We start from the raw sequence: 16,503 nt of genomic DNA on the forward strand, positions 1-16,503 counted from the left end.
ATCCCATGAAATAAAAGATAATGATAAAAGAAGAGACAGATGAAACTAGCATTAAAGAATAGCAACTAGAAGGGTTTCTGAGGGAAATGGCTTCGTTTGCTGCTTGGCTTAGGTGTAATTAGCAAGCAGAATTAATGAAAACTTGCAAGTTCCAAAAGCCATTCAGATCATTCACTAAGTCCAAGAAGGTACTGACCCCCATGGTTTCTACAACCTCCTACCCTACGGACTTGAAACAATTCAAACAAGCCATGTGTCCCTCACAGAGATATGCTGTTCACCTCTCTTTTTAAAGCTAAGACATCTCACCTTGGTAATAAAATCAACAGCATTCCTTCAAGGTCTTGGGTTAATTACAGCTAGGCAAGTGATCAATTATATCATACATAAGAGCTGAGTAACTGCATACCTCAGCTAGGCAACAAAAGGTAAGCTTACACTGAGAATTCCTGTCAGGAAAGCGACACTGACACTTCATAAGCGTGCTTTCTGTAGGTGACAAACAGGATTCAGCCACAACAAACTAAACATACACATATACCAATTAGAACTGACTATTTTGTAGGCTCCCAAAACGGAATTTGAACACTGTAAAATGCCAATAGTCATGTCAGTCAGCCAGGACTATCACACTCATCATGCCAGATTACTTGAAATGGAATAAAAACAAGTTGTTTGTGTATGAATAGGAAGAGCTTTTTAAAAATGCCATAACTGTTACTGGTATTCAAGCTTATTACATATTATGATGGGCTCAGTTTTATTGTGTATTAATGTCAGTTTGACATGTATCAACACCACACAGTTAAGATTTTTTAGGAGAATATTGTTAGATGCATGGCTAGTTTTTCTCATTATTTGTTAATTGCTGCCAAAGCTGAAGAACAGCCTATGTGAGAGAAGCCATATCTTGAAATGATTTAGTGTTATTCCCACTGAACTATATGATTCAGTGTTAACTATTTTGTGTTGCAAAATATAAGAACATTACTTCTCACCTATCACATTCAGCCAGTAGTTTTGCTCATAACATGATTCGAAGCACCCTTACACAGAAGGAAGCTCCAGTGAAATCTGTACAAGTTAGTATTGCCTCCATATAATGAGCCATTCATGTGTAGTGGTTCTCCACATGGTCTGATTTTCTCTACATTGTTGCAAATGTATAAACATAAAGAAAAGGGACAGATCTACACGCCACAGAGAAAATTGGTAGAACCGTATGACAATTGTGTGGTAGGGTAATTCCATGAAAATTTCAACCTACAGACACATTTTTCATTTTAATATATAGCTAACATGTTCTATATCATTTTAAAAATAATTTTCCAAAGTTTCATTATCTGGCAACAGTTTTAAAGTGACATTTTGCATGTGAGTAAAACAACTACAGGTGTGGCATGCAAGATGACTCAATTTTTCTATTTCTCCCCCCCTCCAATCTTCCTTTAAAGACCTCTCCAAGAAAATAGTCAATAGGTTAATGACTCTTTATTGTATTGGTAGTTTTGCTTTTTCATTTGATAAACTGCAAATAAATTTTATGTTATGAACAAACTGAACATGTTATGTTGGTCACGAAAAAGCATACAGCCCCCCAACAAATTAAAATAAAAATTTTAAGTTTTAACGTGATTCTATTCTTTGAGCTTGTTAGCAGTTAGAAAATGTGATCATATATTACCTGAAATGTGTTTTGCATATAACAGTTCTTGTGAGCCACACCACAATTTGCAACGGGCAGAGCAATCCAACTCATGGGAAGCTGACATAAGGGGTGCTGGTGGAGGAGGAACCGGCATCTCCATTTGCAGTTTGGGAGCTGCTGTGCCAGCAGAACGTGAGGTCAGCCAAAAGCTGTGTGCATGAATGGAAAAGAAAAAGTCAACTCTCACAAATACCCCTCCCAGCGAGTAAGCACGTCCATTGACTTCAATTATAATTATTTTCTTAGACTGACCTTTTTCTTGCCATAACGTTGGCCCAGATCAGAACCCAAAGGAGTGCTCCAAATGGGAGGTGGATGTTGTGTAAGTCCCCCCCTCAGCCCCTCCTCTGACACACCTCCAGAATGCCCCTTTTTTGGGCCTTACACCAGCTTCCGCCAGCACCTCTTTCACTGAGCTGGGTTTCCCCAGCAAATCTCCGGCTGAGCTGGCAGAGTCCTGGGCCTGCTGCAGCTGAGCCAGAGTGTGGGGCTTCTGCTGGCTGAGCCCAGTGGAGCCGGGACCCTGACAGCTCAGCTGGGGGTCCACCACATCCAATTCCCCTCAGCCTAGCATAAATACAAGTTGCATTCCACCTTTACATAGAATAAATGTGTTGCCATATGTATTATTTAAATTCTTTTTTAGGACTGTCATAATTCCTCCTCTGAAAATTTAATATTTATTAGGCCTATTAATTATATTATACCAGTGGTTCCCAAATGTTTTCCCCGCATGGGACACTTGGAAATTGCTGATGGTCTTGACAGACCAGTTAATAATTTTCCTGCCTGTTGTAATGTGCTGGATGCTGTATGATTTAATTGTATTCTTATTACTCCTTTTATTTCTTGTACTTTATTGTATTATAATTTGCATTCCATAGAATTCAAACTAATACAATGAAATACAGAATAAGAAATAAAAGTAATAAAAATACAATTAAAATCAATATGAATATTTAATGTTGGTATGCCGTGAACTACCCGAATGAAACTCATGGACGACTGGTGGTCTACAGACCACAGTTTGGGAACCCCTGTAGCATATCATCAGTGTAGGGCATCTTACAGTTTTACAGAAGAGACAGGCCCCATGCCCTCAATAAGCTATACAAGTCAGACAAGGGAAGGATGGATATATGTTACTGCTTTTAGAAGAAAGATAATACAAGTATATGTTAATATTTTTAGTAATTAGATAACCTTTGAGGTTAATTATCAGTAAGCTTAAACTTTAATGATTTGTTTCTTTTCAACCCAACATTTATTATCAATTGAGGGAAGGCAAATGTCATGGAAGTCCCCCTTTCTAAGAAGGAGATTTCATATTAATAATAATCAAACAAATTTTCACAGCAAATTTTGGCCAGCAATATTTATTTTCAATTTTCCTGTCTCAAACGCAATAACAAAATTGCTGACACCAGTACTATAATCACATTTCCCATAGGGGCATTATGCAGTGTTTAAGTTATGTGAAATATTCGTTTCTGTTGTTCAAGACTGCTTTCAACTTTTTACAACAATTAACGTTTCTATTCTTTTTTCATTCTTCAATAGTAAAGTAGTTACAAGTATCTCCAGAGGGGAAACTCTGTTAGTTGTAAGTTTTCATGGAAGACATACCCTTTAATATACTATTTTTTTACTTCCAAATATAGCTACTTTTTAATGTCCTCACTCCACTTCAAAGAAAAACAAGTTGCAATATGGTTAAAACCACCAAGAGTCTTGTGACACCTTAAAGATATTACAAATACTTCATAAGCTTTCCTAGACCACAGGCTGCCCCATCAGATAAGTGAAGTGCAACCCTGAATTAGCAAGCACATACACACACGGGGATGCAACATAAAAGAGTCTGTTCAGAGGGAACTGAAACGCAAAACAATAGACAGTAGCAATTACCTGAAAACAAGCGTTACTTTGATCAGCCAACAAGGCAGTTTTAAGAAACAAACTCGTCTTTTTGCTTGAATAAAGTGTACTACAATTCTTCGGTTTATTGCACTGCTACTTCAATGGCGCTGACACTAGATCCCTCTTTTTATAAAATGTAGCATATCCCGTACTATCCACGTGTTACACATTGCACGTCTGGAACTCTTACCTCAACTCGAGTAGGTGGAACAGACCCCCTTCTTTCTCCCTCCCTCCCGGTAAATAACCAATCACGTTGCACTTCTTTTCTGCCCGCGTTAATTTAATCCCAAATCTTTCGCTTGATTGGTCAATTCGGTGCTAGATTGACAGAGCGATTAGCAGCCTCGAAACGAAGAAAGAGCACCGCTTTTGTTACATGTAGCGCCCCCCCTTCGGAACGCTGAGGTGCTTCTCATTCAACGCCCCCTGAACGGTAACTCAGGTGGTCGGAGGCATCCACTCGCTTTTCCCACCAGGTTTTCCGCGTGCGCCTGTTATTGTCACGCCGCGTTCCAACTCCAAACGCCCCGCTGTTCGCCGCCGGCTCGGCTCACTGGGCCGCGTCGGTTAGATTGGCCGGCGTCGCAGCCAATGGAACTTGGTTTCCAAGGTGCCGACAGGCCCCGCCCTCCGCAGCGTTTGCAGTAACAATATGGCAGCAGCTGCTATTGGTAGAATGAGCTCGTCGTGAGAGTGGTGGTGGCGGTACTGCAGCTGGAAAGAAGCCATCCTGTGTCTGCCTTTCTCGAGCTCCTTGCTCTCGCCACCGCTCTGGGCTGCAGTGCTCAATCTGTACTCTGGCTGCTGGTAGGTATCTCCCTGTTTAGTTGGTTGACTGACTGACTGACTGAATGGATGGATGCGGAGGGGGATGGAATGAAGATGTAGAGAAATCCCTCCCAGCCCCCCGGAGCGCTGTCCTTTTTACACAAGGGTCCCCGTCTCCTCTCAGTGCCCTGGAGAGTGTAGGAGTGAGGCTGGCCCTGTGTTGTGCATTGTATGCATTTCGCTAGCACAATGAATGGATGCATGGTCGTCGGGATAGGGACTGTTTGGGTGGGAGGAAAGCCGAGAGAGGTGCCCGGTGGTCAAGAAGAAAGAGAGCGAAGACTAACCAACCTTGCGCTTGGGTACATGTGAGAGCGAGCAAGCGGAAGACGCTAATTTTTCTCTGATCTCAAGCTAGAGGGGCGATCGCTCTGTTAACATCAGCTTCGAGGGAGGGGTGTCTCTCTCCGCTTCAGTGTAATCTGTGCTCGGACCTGATGTTACGTCCTCGCCGTCCAGGGATCAGGAAGCTGGATAAAGCTTTGGGATAACCTCTGGCTGCCGTGGCAGAAGCGCGATGAGGCCCGTGTGTTCATCTGCGAGGAAAACATTTGCCCAAAAGCAAGGAGAAAGAAAGGGAGATAATCGTTTGTTCTTTGAGAAGGAAGGTATAATGGCACAGATGGATCAGAGGGAGGTCTGGTAGAACTGTCCCCCCATTTCTTCCCCAACCTCTCATTTGCATCTTAAGTACTCTGAGATCAAAGCTGATAAACTGTCCACAGGAGCTGGCAAGTGTAATGTGAAGTGCACCTCATAAACATGTGTGATGGATTCATTGATGGGCTTGTGTGTTAAGCTCACTGCATTTTGTGTTAGGATGCTCATGGCCTGAGGACTTAAGCATTGACATTACCACACCACAAGATTGCCTAGTACTACCTCAAGCTGCTTGTGATGTCCTGCCCTGTTTGAGAACAGGGGAGGGTTGCTTTTGTTTATATATTGCATCTTTGGTTATAGTTGGTGAATAGTGTTGATATCCAGTTGCTCAGAACTCAGGGAGGTAGCTGTAGATGATAGGTTGGTAAGGAACTGATGGCTATGTTGTCAATTTCCAGAGGTTTCTTCCTGGGTTATGATTAGAAATCATGTATATATGGATGTAGTGAGTTTTGATGGTGTAATTAGGCAACACTGGACTAACTAGGGTGCTCTGTATAATTCATCTTCATCAAAAGATGAGTGGCATCTCATCTTTTCGTCACAAATACAGCCATCACACAAATCTTGAAACACAACTGTTTTAGGAAGATCTCACTACTTTGGCTTCAGTCCTTAATAGGAATTAAGCTCCACTGAATTCAGAGTAAACGTGTCAGATCATTCTGCATGTCATAAAAACATGCATGGTGGTGTGAAAACTGAATCCAGTCAACATGGAAAATTACTAAGTTTTTTTCTTTTAAAATTGCTATGGGGCTCTCCACTTGTCAGATCAGTTACAGTGTGTCAGTTAATGCATTTTAAACTGCTATAGATGGATGCCATGGAAAGTTTTGTTATGTGCAGTCCTCACTGGAAATGTCCAGAGTTGCTGCGATATACCAAATTATTTGATAGATGTCTTGATTTTCAGTTTACCTGTAAGTGGGTATGAAGCTTAAGAAGGTAATGTAGGTCTACTGTTGCTTACATTTTGTAAGTCTGCTGCATGCTGTGTTCTGCACTGTACACCCTCCCCCCAGAATGCAGTTTGCTGTTTAAGGAATGAGTTGCAGATGAGGTAGTGCATATGCATAGTGGGTTTAGAAAATATAGATATATAAAAAGAAGCTTCAGGGGAAGTGTGTTTGCAGCAATGTTAATGTATATTAAAATGTACCAGCCCATTCAATGTATTGGATTTCAGTAGTATGTATGTACATGTTCAGTATAGTCCAGTCCTGCAAATTCTTACAGTACATAATAAGTAGACCCTTTCTATATCTGTGTCCTATAAATCTGCCCTTATAGAGTAGTGTAGGAGACTACATTTTTAGACCTCAGTCCTCTATACAGATGTATGAGTGGAATTCCAGTGTTTCTTTATCTGGTGGCTTCAGCTTGCTGCTGTGATACAGCATACAAATGAATGTATGCAATGTTGTTTCCCCTCCACAGATTTCTCTGCTCCCTTTTGCCTTCTAATGTAAAAAGGCTCCAGTTTAGGAACAACATGGATTTATATCTGTGATGGTCTGAATACTAGAGGTTGTGTGCTCTACTCAGATGGGAAAACAGAAAGGTGAGTCTGATTTTCTTTATTCTGCTGATAGATTGGAAGTCCACCTTTTCTTGTAGTACATCTGAGTCTGAAAGCTAGCTGATGCTCCTTTATCAAAGTGAAAAGATTATGATGAGATGGACTGCATGTTGGGGAGAGGTGTGGCTTGTATCTTCTAATACTTTGTTCACAGCACCCTCTTTCTATGTAGTGTGCACCTTTACTGAGAGTTCTATATGATCAGGAGTGTTCCCTTTCTCCAGCATGTGAGATTGAGTTCTCGCATGCGTACCCATCATTCAGTGACTGTGTGTGTGATTGCTTGAATGCACATATATATAGGAAAACCCTTGCAGATGAAACCACAGTTAGGGACACTGCATCCAATACAGTACTTCTAAGTGGCAGTAGTTCTCATGTTGTACAGTGAGTGTTGGAGAATTATGTGATGTATATGTAGGTGTGAGCTGATCTTACCTGATAATATAAAAGTTTAGCTTCTAACTAATGAATGACTTAGAGGGGCTATCTGTATAGTCAGGAAACTGAAAGCTCACAGGCACAAATCAATTATTTCATTTATTCTTAATTTTTAAGCCTAGGTATGTTATGTCTGAAATAGCAGTAAAACATGTTCTGTGGCTTAGGATGCAATCTTATGTGTGCTTTCCTGGGGGGCACCCCATTGATCATAGTGTGATTTACTTTAGAGTATATCGCAGGGTGGGGAACTTCAGACCTGGGGCCAAATATAGCCTTCCAGGCATTTCTGTGTGACCCTCAGGACTTTCTATTTTAGGATGGTAATACCATCTCTCCAGGCCACACCCCTTATTGACCTGCTCTGTCACCTCATTAATTGATTTTGCTTGGCTGGGATCTATCTGTGAACTGTGATAATTTTATTTATTTATTAAATTTATATCCTACCCTTCCTCTCAGAAGGAGCCAAGGGTGGCAAACAAGTGATAAAATACTGGAAACATATTAAAAACAGATGCAGACTGGTATAAGGTCTCTACTTAAAAGGCTTGTTCAGGGAAGGTCTTCAGTAGACGCCAAAAAGACAACAGAGACAGTGCTTATCTAATATTTGAGGGGAGGAAATTCCAAAGGGTAGGTGCCACAACGCGAAAGGTCTGCTTCCTAAGTTGTGTGGAATCAACTGGGTATATAAGGGGTAAGACGATCTTCCAGGTATCATGGTATAATGGCTTTTGCCTGCGTGGATGGAGAGATGTGGGTATGAGTGTGTACAAATCCCTGATAGGATTGGGTTTTAAGCCTGAAATTAAGCCTTGCTTTTTGCCTAGCACAAGAGGAAAATAGAACCCCTGCACCTCTGGTAGCAGACTGGGACATATAGCTCTGGATTCCTGTTTATTCTAGGTTTTTTTTTTTTTAAGCATGCTCTTACTTATTGATTTTGGGGGTTGCTATTAAAGTAATGTTGCAGTAAAACCACAGCTGTTAACTTGTCCGAGGATTACAGTGGGAATAACTTCATACACTTTGCAAGATTCCAGAATTTCTATGTTGAAGTAACCATGTGATTAAATACAGTATGTGGCCATTATGACGTGCAACCCAGCTGACAAATAGGTACTTGCTTTTACGTGCATAAATTATCCAGCAGAACACTGACACTTGGGTGTTTGCCAGAGGGTTCACTTGCTGCTTTAAAGTATGCTTGTACATACTATTTCCTAGTCTCTGATTAGATCACTTCTTCCTGCATTTTTTATAACGCTGAAGTGTTATTGAAAAGGTTTCTGCCACTAAATGACTGAAGAAGGCTGAATGACACTTGCTATCATCTTTACTGTAAGAACCCTAGTTTGGATGAAGCTGAAATGAGCCTCAAGGAAATCTCTCCTGCATGAATCCCTGTGGGGAAGCATGCTTCTCCTTGATGATCACCATGTCAAACGTGCACTGTGCCAGTGGAGTCTGGTCTTTTAGGGCAAGTGAGGCACTGCCCCACCAACGTTCACATTAACAATTTCTCAAGTGATGTTAATGAAAAGAGACGAATCTGTGAGTGCATTGCTATACACTTGCAGTTCAGTTTTCTATATTAAAACGAATGAGACACGCAAAACACCAGGATCTCCTCCAAATGCTCAAGGCCACATGGGAAGACTGGACCCTGACAAGAGGCCAAACTTCGCTGTGAGAAAATAGCCCTGTGGTTGAATGTTGTAGTTATCCAGTGATGGCTCATAGGGATACGGCCTCACCAATCTCAGCCAGCCCCCACCTGCCTGCCTTTTTACTGACAACTACTCTGGCGGGGGGGGCACTGCTTGTCACCTTCCTCCTCCTCCATCTCAGTGTTGTCCTTGTAGAACTCAACAGGGAAGAGGATGGGAGCAAAGCTACAATTAGTTGGCTCTGCTTGTCATTGGCTCTGACTCCACCTCCCATTAGTCTCCCTGCTGTCTGTCTTATTGGTCCCAGTGGAGACCAGCCACCACTGCACTCTGCATAGCAGTTGGGAGAATTGCCAGGCTTTGTAGCCTTTTGGATGTGCTTGCATTTTTCATTCATTTTGAGTGTTTCCTCCTTCTGCTTCTCTCCATCTTGCCTTTTGTTTCACAAGCAAACAATTTATTTCTTGTTATGGCAATATTCATATGAGCAAAGGTAAACAACTTTGGGTACATCTGCAATGCTTGCTGAGGAACAGGTGCCTCAGTGCTTTCTTCTCAAGGAGGATCTTCCTTATTTAGAGAGGAAGCTGTCTTTCTGTCAAACCTTACACCAAAGGGTTACTTTTGATTTAAACCTCTTTATTGCACATCGGCTCCTGTTCTCTCTTGGACAGAGAAAACTGTGCTGCTGTGTTACCACTCTTGAGATGTAGAGCACAATAGAAGTTTAAAATGCTACTAAGGGTTAGTGGGTAAAATCCAATGTAGGCTTGCACTATGAGACTTCTCTTTTCTCTCCTCTCCCTTGTAGCCCTGCATATATCCCCAGAAAGTGCTCTGGAGTGCTCTCCGACTCTCTGGAGATTTTGAGGGCTTGTGGAGCAACGGGAAGAGGGAAAGTACAAAAAGTGTGGGATACAACCTAAACATTTTTATCTGTAAGCACGATTTTTATTCATTGGCATTTTAGGTACAGTGCGTAGTGCCATGGGGGAGAGAACAAAAGGGGTTTCTTTTGCGCTCAGATACTTCATGTGCAGGCTTGAAACATTCCTTCTTTAATCCAGCTATGGCTGTAGAAACATAGGACAGCAGAACAGAAGGCAGGTTAGGATGAAAGGGATAGGGCTGCATTGTTTCTGCCAGTGGTCTTGTGATCCTATGCATGTTTACTCAGAAGAAAGCCCCAGTAAGTGCAGTGGCACTTATTTTAGGCAAGTATGTGTAGGATTGTAGCTTTCTATAACAATATATTGCAATTATTGCACACTTTGAATGTTGCAAAAGAATCTTGTTCTGATGCCTCTCTCAGCTTTTACTCATCTTACCAAAAGAGTTGGTAAATATTACTTACTTGTAAAATAGTGCAAGCTGTAGATTTCAGGCTTCAGTGCCCTGAAAAATGAAATGTGACTGGTAATGCATTTTGGTTTTTTTGTAAACTAACAGATTGCCTCTTTCTGATGTTGTCTTTCAGATTTTTTTTACATTTATATCCTACCTTTCCTCCAAGGAGGTTAAGGTGGTGTATATGGTTCTCCTCATTTTATCCTCGCAACAACAGCATGAAACATGTAGGCTGTGAGATAGTGACTAGCCCCAAGACCATCCAGAGAGCTTCATGGCTGCGTCAGGATGCAAACTCTGGTTTCCCAGGTCATGGTCCAACACCTTAACCATTTTACCTCACTAGCTCTTTGATTTAATCATGTTTAAATAGGTTTCCAGCAAACTGTTTGTGCATCCCAAGCTTATCACTGTTTATTTGGGAATAAGTTCCACTGATTTTTCCTCTCCAGTAGGTTTAACCTACAAATGAATGTGCATAGGATTACAGTCTTAGGGTATGATTAATTTACAGGATTTTTTAATTGCCCTTACTATAATCAAAATGGCAAGGTTCAACTGTATCTAAATCACTTGCCTGCCCAAGTCAAGGCCACACATCTGCCAGTGTCTTGCTTGCAGATCCATTTGTGGGATTTGGAATCCATGGGAGTAACAATGGTACCCTTTCCCAAGTGTAGAGTGCATTTGAATAAACCCTCTGTGAGAACTGAGAAATAATCAGAATGGGTGCTATGTGGGGTTGGGAGGCACTATGTGGTTGTCATTGACTCTTGTCCCTTCCCCAACTTGTTCAAGAGCAGGGTCTTGCCTCTGACCTTGATCTTGAAGCTTCAGAGTGCCTCAAAAGTTCTGTGTAACAGATGGGATAAGCCTCCACCATTCTCCTGCATGGAGAAGGGTAGAACCTCATTTCTGTTCTTTTGCAAAGTTTCAGAAGCACCCAAAAGCTCAGTAGAAGAGGATTGAGGCAAGGGTTTGTAACTAAATTGGGGTGGGGATGGGGGGCTCCAAAGCAGGAAGACTGTTTGCTGCCTCTGATGCCCAGTGAGTTAAGAACCCCTGCCTGCTTCTGTCTGTGGACTGGGGCAGGGATCTACAAACGCTCTTTGCAGGATAAAAGATGTGCTTGCCACCGACAAGTGCGTTTGGAAGGTAGCTTCTCCTGGTTTACAGCATGAGATGGTGTTCCAAACATTTTAAAAGCTCTGCGCTAGGTAAGCATGCTGAAAGTCCTTCGATACATTTTTTTTAAGGGGTGACTATTTGACCTAGGTTGATAACTATTTCTTGAGTTCTTACAAGGTATGAAAAAGTAATCCAAGACAAGTTGACAACTTTTTAAAAAGCTGTTGAATCTATTCAAGATCTGGCCTTGCTTTGCTGAGAATCTTTCCCTTTCCTCAGTCTCTTTGCTCTCACCTCTTGAAATTTGAAATGATGCCCCAGTGTGCTTGGTCAGAGCCTAGTTGAGCCAAGGCTTCTTAAAAACAAAAGGGTGTTTTTTAAATTTGGGTGGTATGACTGTGGCTGAAGATGTTGCTAGTTGTATGGTAGTGAAAATAATGGTTGGCATGCTGGTTCAAAGATATTGCCACAGAAACATCTCTTCAGGGACATGGCTCATCTGCTTAGAGTTGCATTACTCAAGATAACACATGAGCCTACATAACAGTTGAGCTACTACTAAACTTGAGCTGTAGAATTCAAAGTTATAGTTTCCATAGCAACTGTTACGGAAGCCTCTTTGGATGTATGCAGCATTCCCCCCCTCCTTTTTAAAGGCTTACCCTTTCATGCTTTATCACTCAACTCCTCCTTCCTGCCCACATCTTGCTTTCATTCCTCCTACTCTCCTCTCAGCTCTCTTCTCCTCTCTCATTTTCCTCCTTTCTCAGTGTCCTTGTCCTACGAACAGCTTCATGCCACCTTTTGTACTTCCACCTACTCTTGGAACAGCTGAAAGATGCATGGACTAGAAAATTGTTACTTGTACGTCAAGTGTCTGTTGTCTTTTGTGATCTTTGTTGTAGCTGTGTCCCCTGCTTCAACAACAATGCCCACAGCTAATGTGTGGTGGCACTCTACAAGAAAGATATCATCTTAGTCAGTGTTAAGTTTAGGGGTAGTCAGCCTTTTGGTGCCTGTGGGTAAATATGGGCATATATGTAATCTTGAACAGAGTGCTATGGGGCACCATCCCTTCCTGATTGCTTCTCTTCATAAAAGGGAAAAAACCACATGCACACACATTCCTTACTTTTTCTAGAGGTCTAAGTAAAAGTCAGATCCAGTAAAATTAAAACAGACTCCCTTGAATTTTCCTGACACCCCCCCCCCCAAAAAAAACCACCTACCATCAAAACAGACCTTTTGTTGTTAGGTTGCACAGTCAAAATCAGATTTTGTGCTTGCCAGTACTACAAAACACACTGAACCAAGGCACAAGTCCTCATGGATCTTCATGATTTTTACATTGAGTGACAACAAAACCACCAACAAATCACAGAACACATCATTCAACACGGGTGACCTATGATTTGATAATGGGTTTGAGTAGTGGGTTTGAGGGGAAAATTTCAAGAAGTTCCATCTTACTGGATCTGGTGTGCGCGCACACACACTTGCTTCTATGTCTCTGGCACTTCATTCTTTTTCCTGATTCCTATGGCACCCTACTTTCACTGCCCCAAACCAGTCCATTTTCCTCCTCCCCCTTTCCCTGCGTCCCTCTTAGTTGGTTTACTTTCTGTTCAGTTGTTTAGATGTTGATCTGAGTCCTGCAAAGCACAGAGGTGAAAGAGGATGTGGAAGATAGAAATGTTCTTCTCACAGACTCTTGTCTTTATGTGCTTTTTGCGGGAGGGCGGCAAAGGTAACCATCCTCGCCACCTCATGGCAAAGGGAGCAGTGATTGGGGAGGGACTCAGAGGCCTTGTATGTGTCAAGGGAAGTCTTCGAGGGTGACATTACAACTGTGGGCACCATGTTGGCAAACCCAGAGATAAGGAATTTTCCTTCCTGATGAACTAAATCCCTAAAGAATGTATCTTGTGCTACCTAATGTGTCCTATGGCTAGAGGACAATGTATGAATGCACTGAAGCAAGAGGATTCAATTTGCTAAAGGCCATATTATTGTATGTCTGCCAATCATGGGGGCTAGAAGTCTAGTTTTCTTTTTAAGAGAGAAGCTGAGATTCTAAGAAGAAACTTTCTCCAAAATTTGATCCTTGGAGGATTTCAGGAACCCATATAAAGAAGTTTAACCCAGCAGTCCTTGACACACTTAGGCTGCAATCCAATACAGACGTACCTGGGAGTAAGTCCCATTGAAACCAATGGGGCTTACTTCTTAGTAGACATGTATTGGACTGTAGCCTTAGTCCCTGGTTAAGTTTCATAAAACTTTAGGGGGGTTAGTTCTGAATAGACTTGTTTAGGATTGCACTATAAAATGTATTTTGTGGGCAGTAATAGTTCTGAGATGTATCAACGGTAACTTGGAGCCAGCTTAGATGTTTAGAATGACATGCCAGGGAGAATTTTTTTCAATGCAGTTTTAAGGGGTTAATAAAGTCCCATGTGAGGACTGAACTGTTTGTGTCCGGAATGTTTAAATTGGCTTTTGCAAACCAGTTCTACATACACTTGTTTATAAATAGTCCTTGCGAGTTCAGGGAAACTTGCTTCCTAATGTGACTTAGAACCGTGGCTTGTAACACATTTGTAGCACATGGCTATGTATAACCCTCAGAAGAAAAATCCCATTGAGTTCAGTGATTGTTTCTCTCAGATAAGCATGTACAGGATTCCAGCCTGCCTTGGCAGTAAATCCCATTAATTTAAATTAAACTTCTAGAGGCATGTGTCCAGGAGTACAGTCTTGTTCAGGATTATTTATTTAGTCCTGAGATATGATTATTGTTTACATGAATTCTAAGTTTTTTTGTCCAGATTCCTTTGCGGGTCATTTTTAATAATTCCCAGATCATTGGGAAATTCCCCAGCAGAATTGATATGAAATGGAAATGGACTGCCTTCAAGTCGATTCCGACTTATGATGACCCTACGCATAGGGTTTTCATGGTATACGGTATTCAGAGGGGGTTTATTGCCTTCCTCTGAGGCTGAGAGGCAGTGACTGGCCCAAGGTCACCCAGTGAGCTTCATGGCTGTGTGGGGATTCGAACCCTGGTCTCCCAGGTCGTAGTCCAGCACTCTAACCATTATGCCACATTATTTATATGATTACAGTGATGTGTGGAAAATCTTCCATGTTTAGAATGTTTCATAACATTAATACAATACAAGTCAAATTGGGCAACACAGTGAGTCAAATTAAAATCGAAGTTAGAATTAACTTTTTCATGTGACTATCCTTAGGAAGCACACACATTTAGTGCACAGTTATAACAGTTCAGTACCTTCACTTTTTCTTAACATCTATATTTATGTAAGAGAGAAGTGTAAGCTATTGAGTTGTTGTGTCTTTATAAGAATTTCCAAGTAGTCCAATAAAAATAATTTTGAAGTAAAGCTTTGAATTTGTTTAAATGTTGTATTCCATACTAACTGCACTTTATTGAATGACTCCCCCCAATCAAATATTTGTGTTCAGCTACCTCAGGATAATTATATGTAGAAATAGGTCTTTAGTGCATGGCTGTTGCTCTGCTTTCTGGATTGTGATTTAAGCCACAAACTTTAAACCACAATCTGTGCATTGTGAACAACATCTATTGATGGCACTGCTAAATTGGAATGGATAGTCCTACATGACTATAGTATTTAATGATGTCATTTAGAATCACCATTAAAACTAGGTATTCCATATAACTTTATTTTCAGTAGGGGTATGTAGTATGAGCAGTCTACATATATTCCATAATTATTTTTATGTTATTCACTCTCTAGGAAGCAGATGACATTTCATTAGCTATATGCTACTTCAGTAAAAATTCAAGGTTAGTGCAGTTAGCAGTGATTCCATAAAGCCTGAAGGTTTTAGGCAGAATTCCTTAAGTATAACCTCTGCTACAAGAGCCTTACATTACTAATCAGGGTATCTGGGGGGGGGGTGTTTTCTCTCGTGGCTAATAATATTTCAGCTCAGTATGTCTTCCTTCTTATGCACATTGTGCTGTATAAAACTCAAAGGTTCTTAATTTTTGGTTTAATGAGCTTCCCTTAATTAGGGGGTGGTGGTGGAAAGTACCCCAGGAAAGAAAGATGGATTCAAGGGCAGGTGTCACTTTTGAACAAAAGCTGTGGACATCTGTGTCAGTGGCAAGTCTTAAGACCCCAGTGTATCCATTCTAGAAAGGAGAAAGCCTTTGAAGACTATTCTATATATTGAACTTATCAATTCAAATGGAGGGTCAATAAAAGTACAGTAATGCTAAGTCTTGCTTTGTTGGATCTTATATAAACCACCATAGAACCCATGTCTGAATATGGTATATATATTTTAATAAATAGCTCATGGTGGTCTTCCATATCACACTGATCTTAAAGTTTAAAGCAAATTTTGCATCTTGGGTTCCTGGCCCAAAGACAGCATATGCAAGAACTGGTCTAGGAAAGGTCAGGAAGGACCACTGTGGCCATGGTTGCTACTCCCATTTGAAACCAAGTTTCAATCAAAAGCATTTAAATGTGGCTGGATTGGTGATTACAAGAGGTGTTGGCAATGCCTTTCCTTAGTAAAATATCTGGGACTTCTGTTGAAAGAGGGTTCTGACCAATGTTGTTTCACCACCCTGCTCAACATCCACAATGCTCTTTTGGTTGGCATGTGTTGTCAGACAAACAGGTTCTTCATAGGTGGCTTTTTCTGGTAATTCATTAGTCACAGATTATTACATACATAATCAACATACCTCATTATATTGCCATAAGAGCAGGAAAAGCTAAGGGTGAAAAATGTGATGGGGTGACTAGTGTGCCATATTTCCATGCCTGACCATAAAAGGACACCATAGAACTATGATTTGTGGATAAGATCATTCCGTTTAAAGAATATATGTGTTGTATTAAGCCCAAGAACTGCAAGCTAAGTAGCTGATGGTAATATTTACAATTTCCTTTTTATTTTGATACTTTAATAATTTGTTATTTTGGTGGGTGGGTTATTTATTTATTTATTATTTAAAATATTTCTATCCCGCGCTTCTACCCTACAATAGGGCACTCAGGGCGGCTACAATAAAATCACACACATATATAATAAAATACACAATAAAAACACAAAACATTACAGTAAATTAAAATGCATAAAATACTATTAAAATACCTAAAATGCATTATGCACATACATACATAAAATGCATTATGCAT

General features: G+C 40.9%; 1 protein-coding gene and 1 long non-coding RNA gene across 11 annotated transcripts in view; one reads left to right on the plus strand and one right to left on the minus strand.

Annotated features, from left to right (window-relative positions):
* The window catches only part of LOC133385232 (uncharacterized), a 35,377-nt gene extending 31,179 nt beyond the window's left edge, over window positions 1–4,198 (minus strand). Inside the window, exons 1-2 of one of the 2 annotated variants that reach the window (XR_009762821.1) lie at window positions 3,819–4,198; window positions 1,685–1,857 (exon numbers count right to left, since the gene is read on the minus strand). This is a non-coding gene — a long non-coding RNA (uncharacterized LOC133385232). The other variant, XR_009762820.1, reaches the window with a different exon arrangement.
* Window positions 3,970–16,503, plus strand: part of TIAM1 (TIAM Rac1 associated GEF 1) — a 229,617-nt gene continuing 217,083 nt past the window's right edge. For 7 of the 9 annotated variants that reach the window (XM_061627835.1, XM_061627833.1, XM_061627844.1 and 4 more), the window contains exons 1-2: window positions 3,970–4,438; window positions 6,563–6,686. The gene's annotated coding sequence lies outside the window, so the exon portion shown is untranslated. Of the gene's footprint in view, window positions 4,443–6,562; window positions 6,687–16,503 lie in introns of all 9 variants that reach the window. The other 2 variants (XM_061627834.1, XM_061627839.1) reach the window with 2 other exon arrangements.

The sequence above is a fragment of the Rhineura floridana genome, chromosome 5 (assembly GCF_030035675.1).
Source record: "Rhineura floridana isolate rRhiFlo1 chromosome 5, rRhiFlo1.hap2, whole genome shotgun sequence".
NCBI classification, from domain to species: Eukaryota; Metazoa; Chordata; class Lepidosauria; order Squamata; family Rhineuridae; genus Rhineura; species Rhineura floridana.